This window comes from Papio anubis, chromosome 11, assembly GCF_008728515.1.
Source record: "Papio anubis isolate 15944 chromosome 11, Panubis1.0, whole genome shotgun sequence".
NCBI lineage: Eukaryota > Metazoa > Chordata > Mammalia > Primates > Cercopithecidae > Papio > Papio anubis.
In genome coordinates this window covers 26057262-26063161 of record NC_044986.1, presented here as the reverse complement: position 1 = coordinate 26063161, position 5900 = coordinate 26057262, and positions in this window count along the sequence as shown.

Sequence of the window (5900 nt, the reverse complement as noted above, 5' to 3'; positions counted from 1 at the left end):
TACAAATTATTATTATTATTTTGAGATGGAGTTTGGCTCTTGTTACCCAGGCTGGAGCACAATGGTGCGATCTCAGGTCACCACAACCTCCACCTCCCAGGTTCAAGTGGTTCTCCTGCCTCAATCTCCCTAGTAGCTGGGATTACAGGCATGTACCACCATGCCCAGCTAATTTTGTATTTTTAGTAGAGATGGGGTTTCTCCATGTTGGTCAGGTTGGTCTTGAACCCCTGACATCAGGTGATCCGCCTGCCTCGGCCTCCCAAAGTGCTGGGATTACAGGTGTGAGCCACCATGCCCAGCCTAAAAAAAATTATTTTTAAGTATGTAGATATTTGGGGGTTACCTGTGATAACTGAATACATTTACATAATTTGCAAAGATAAAATGATAATAATTGGAATATAGGTCACCTTAAATATTTGTGTTTTCTTTGTGCTAGAAACAGTCATATTATTCTCTTCTACTTATTTTGAAATCTACAATAGATTATTGTAAACTGTTGTCATTCTACTGATCTATCAAGCGCTAGGTCTTATTTCTTCTATCAAACTGTATACTTTTACCATTAATCAATCTCCCTCCCTTCCTCCTTCTCTTCCCCACACCTGGTAACCACCCTCCCCACTACTTTTCTTGGCCTCTAGTAACCATCAGTGTACATCTCTGTGAGATCTACTTTTTGAACTCCCACATATGAGTGAGAACAGGCAACATTTTTCTTTCTGTGTTTGATGTATTTTACTTAATATAATGACCTCCAGTTCCAATTGTGTTGCTGCAAATGACAAGATTTCACTCTTTTTTATAGCAGAACAATATTCAATTGTGTATATATACAACATTCACCTTATCCATTCATTGACTGCTGGACACTTTGGTTGATTTCTTGTCTTGGCTATTGTAACTAATGCTGCAATAAACATAGGATGCAGATATCTCTTCAATATATTGATTTTTTTTCTTTTGAATATATACCCAGTTGTAGAATCGCTGGATTATACAGTAGTTTTATTTTTAGTGTTTGGAAGAACCTCCATACTGTTTTCCATAGTGGCTGTACTAATTTTACATTTCCATCAACAGTGTATTATACAAGTTTTCCCCTTTCTCTGCATCTTCACCAGCATCCTTATCCACTGTCTTCTTGATAAAGGACATTTTAACTGGAGTGAGATGATATCTCATTGTGGGTTTGATTTGAATTTTTCTAATGATTAGTGATGTTGAACATTTTTTCACATATCTGTTGACCATTTGTACATTTTCTTTTGAGAAATACCTACTCTTTTTTTTTTTTTTTTTTTTTTTTTTCCTTTTTTTTTTAGACAGAGTCTGGCTCTGCTGCCCAGGCTGGAGTGCAATGGTGCAATCTCGGCTCACTGCAACCTCTGTCTCCTGGGTTCAAGCAATTCTCCTGCATCAGCCTCCCTGGTAGGTGGGATTACAGGCATGCATCACCATGCACAGTTAATTTTTCTGTTTTAAGTAGAGACAGGGTTTCCCCATGTTGGTCAGGCTGGTCTCAAACTCCTGACCACAGGTGATCTACCTGCCTTAGCCTGCCAAAGTACTGGGATTACAGGTGTGAGCCACTGCACCTGGCCATCTATTCAAGCCTTTTGCCCATTTTTTAAATCAAATTATTTGTGGGTGGTTGTTTGTTTGTTTGTTTGTTTGTTTGTTTTTTGCCATTAAGTCGTTTAGGCTACTTATGTATTCTAGTCAATTCTTTGCAATAGATTGCAAATATTTTCTCCCGTTCTGTGGGTTGTTGATTGTCTTCACTTTGTAGACCATTTACTTTGCTGTACAGAAGATTTTTAGCTTGACATAATCCCAGTTGTCTATTTTTTGCTTTTGTTGCCTATGCTTTTGAGATCTTATGCAAAAATATCTATACCCAGACCAATAGACAGCTAAAAGACATAGGCCTTGTTTCATTCTTCTGCATATGGTTGGGTAACGGTTCCCAACACCATTTATTGAAGAAACTTCCTTTTCCCTAGTATATGTTCTTAGCATCTCTGTCAAAAATGAATTGGCTGTAAATGTGTGGATTTATTTCTTGGTTCTCTATATGGTTGCATTGGTCTATGTGTCTGTTTTTATGCCAGTATCATACTGATTTGATTACTATTTCTTTGCAATATATTTTGATGTGAGTTAGTGTGATACCTCTGGCTTTGTTCTTTTAGCTCAGGATTATTTTGGCCATTCAGGGTCCTTTGTGGTTCCACGTAAATTTTAGGGTATTTTTTCTACTTCTATGAAGAATGTCATTGGTATTTCACTAGGAATTACACTGAATCTTGTAAATTGCTTTGGGTAGTATTGCCATTTTAACAATATTGATTCTTCCAGTCCATAAGCATAGAATATCTTTTCCATTTGTTCGTGTCCTCATCAATTTCTTTAATGAGTGTTTGTAGTTTTCTGTGTATATATCTTTCACTTTTGTAAGTATAACATCACTGCATGTTTGAACAAGGCTAATTTGATTTATTCCTTTCCAATTTAGATGTTCTTTATTTCTTTCTCTTGCCTACTGGTCAGGAATTCAACTTTTATGTTAAATAATAGTGGTGAAAGTGGGAATCCTTTTAATGTTCCAGATTCTAAGATCTGGAAAAAAAAAAAGGGGGTTTCAATCTTTCCCATTCAGTACCATGTTTCTTGTTATACACGTTCTTAATTATTTTGAGGTATGTTTCTTCTATAGCCAGTTCGCTAAGTGTTTTTATCATGCACTGATGTTGGATTTTATTGAATGCTGTTTCAGCATCTATTGAAATGATTGTATGGTTTTTGTTTTTGGTTCTGTTAATTTGATGTATCACATTTATTGATTTGCATTTGTTGAATCATCTTTGTGTCTTTGGGATAAATCTCACTTGATTATGGTGAATGACTTTGTAAATGTATTGTTGAATTCAGTTTACTAGCATTTTGTTAAGGATTTTTGTATTTATGTTCATCAGTGATATTGGTCTGTATTTTGCTGTTGTTGTTGTTGTTGTTGTGTTCTGTCTGGTTTTGCTGTTAGGGTATTTTGGATTCATAGAATGAGACTGGAAGTATTTTCTGCTCTTTATTTTTTTTTTTGAAGTGTTTGAATAGAATTGGTATTAGCTTCTTAAATAGGTGGTAGAATTCAGCAGTGAAGTCAACAGGTCCTGGGTTTTTCTTTCATGGGAGACTTTTTATTATGGTTGCAATCTCTTTATTCATTATTGGTATGTTGATATTTTCTATTTCTTCATGGCTTAAACTTGGTAGGTTGCATATGTCCAATAATTTATCTATTTCTTCTGAATTTTTAAATTTGTTGGTGTAAAGTTGCACATAATAGACTCTAATGATTCTTTGTATTTATATAATCATAGTTGTTCTCTCTCCTTTTATATTTTTGATTTTATTCATTTAAATCTTCTCCTTTCTCTAGCTAAAGATGTGCAGATTTTATCTTTTCTAAAAAACAACCTTTCTTTTGGTTGATTTTCTGTACTTATTTTTAGTCTCAATTCCATACATTTCTGCATAGATTTTTATTATTTCTTTCCTTCTGCTAATTTGGCATTTGGTTTGTTCTTATTTTTCTAGTGTCTTGAGGTACATTGTTATGTTGTTTACTTAAAAACTCTACTTTTTTGATATAATCATTAGTATGTACTTCTTAGCATTTAGCAGTATCTCTTAGTATTGCTTTCGTTGTATCCCCAAAATTTGGGTATGCTGTATTTTCGTTTTCATTTGTTTCAAGAAATTTTTAAATTTTCTTTTTAATTTATTTATTGACCCATTGCTTATTTAGGAGTATGTTGCTTAATTTCCATGCATCATTGTAGTTTCTGAGGTTCTTCCTCTTACTGATTTCTAGATTTATTCCAGAAGATGCTTGATATGACTGCTACTTTTTTGTATTTTTTGAAACTTCTTTTGTGGTCTAAGATATGGTCAGGGCAGTGGGCTTCCCTCTGGCCCATGGCAGGTCCAGAAATGCAGACCCAGAGGCTAGGCCTGGATTCAGGGACCCAAGAGCCTGCTTGTTGCTCTACCTGGCTCTGGATGAACCGAAGGTGTAAGACGAAGTCCCCTTTACTTTCTCGTCTGCTTTTCTTAAACAGAAGGAGTCTTTTACTGCAGTTGCCACAGCTAGAAATGTGCTGGGCCACACCGATAGTCAGCAGATATCAGAGCCCCAGGCCCACAGCATACCACCTGAACATCACTGCTGATTATTCAGGGCCCAAGGGCTCTTTAGTCAGCAGGTGACAAATCCTGCCAGGATGGGTCCCTTCTTCAAGGCAGTGGGTTCCCCTTCAGCCCAGGGTGTTTCTAGAAATGTCTGGGAGCTAGAGCCTGGAAAGGGGGCCTCATAACTTTGTCTGGCACCCCATCCTACAGTGGCTGAGCTGATTTCCAAGATGCAAGACAAAGTCCTGTTTATTCTTTGCTCTCCACCCCTTATTCGGAAGGTAAGAGACACTTTCCAGACTGCAAGCTGCACTGCCTGGGTTTGGGAGAGGCATAATGCAAGCACTTCTTTAGCTGTCCTGGCTTGTGTCTACCTAGCTCATGTGCCACCCTAGTCCTCTGGCTCTGAGGATTTGCATTCTTTGTGTTCTAGACTGACTTTCAAGTTTACCTGGGACTTCAGAGCACTTTGGCCTGTCGTGCCCAGGCTTGCTGAGAAGCTGTAGTTCTGACTCATAGGATAGGTGATTCCCCTCTGGCTAGGTCTGATCCAAATGCTCCCTGTCTGTACCAGCACTGGCTGAGCCCATCACAGCTTTGCTCTCTGCTATGACAGGGCAGCACTGAATTCAATGTAATGTCCCCCAGTCACTGTGATCTCCCTCCTCCAAGTGCACAGATTCTCTCTGGTTGTCAGGGGGTGGGGACAGAGACTGTGTTGGTCAGGGAAAGAGTGGCATCTGCTATCCAAGACTGTCTCTGACCCTCCTCAATGCATCTTTCAAGGAGATGAAGTCAGAACCAGGTATTGTGATTGCTCATCTGATTTTTGCTTCTTGTGATGGTGCTTTTCTGTGTGCAGATAGTTGTTAAGATTTGGCATTCCTACGTGGGTAAGAACACTGTAGGCTTCTATTCCACCATCTGGCTTCACTCTCAAGATGGTCTTTTGTATAATTAGGCTATACAAGTTAGATATCCCTATCGGAAAAAAATGAATCTTAATTTCTACCTCATATTATATATAAAAATAATTGCCAGATGATTGGTTGTAGACCTGAATTAGAAAGACAAATGAAAGCTTTCAAGGAAAGTAAAGGAGAAAAACTTGATTACCTTGGAGTTGACTAGATTTTCTTGTAGAGTGACAAGCAAAGCACTACGTTAAGAAATGAAAGAAGTAATACATTCTGCTATATTAAAATTCAGAACTTTGGCTAATTAAAACACATATTGGAGATGGAAATGCAAGGAGTAAGAAGATATTTGTGGTACATTGGACAAAGTCATCATGTTTATTGTTAACTCCTAAAATTCAATAAGAAAAATGCAGAAATATTTCAGTAGAAAAATGGACAAAAGATGTTTACACACTTGACAAAATAGGATATTCAAATGACCAATGAAACTGAAAAGTGCTCAACCTCATTTGTCATGGAGAAATGCAAATTAAAATTATAAGATAGCACTCCAAAACCATTAGAAACAGTAAATTGTTAAAGATGGGAAATATCAAGTTCTAATCAGAATATTAAAACTCTCATATTATGATAGCGAGAGAAAGGGTAATTTGGTGCAACTATTTTGAAAATTGGCACTACTATTCAAGCTGGACATATTTACAACCTCTGAACTAACAAGACGACTCTTCGTTCTATATCTAAGAGAAATATGTACAAACATTTTAAAAAGGACATTAACTG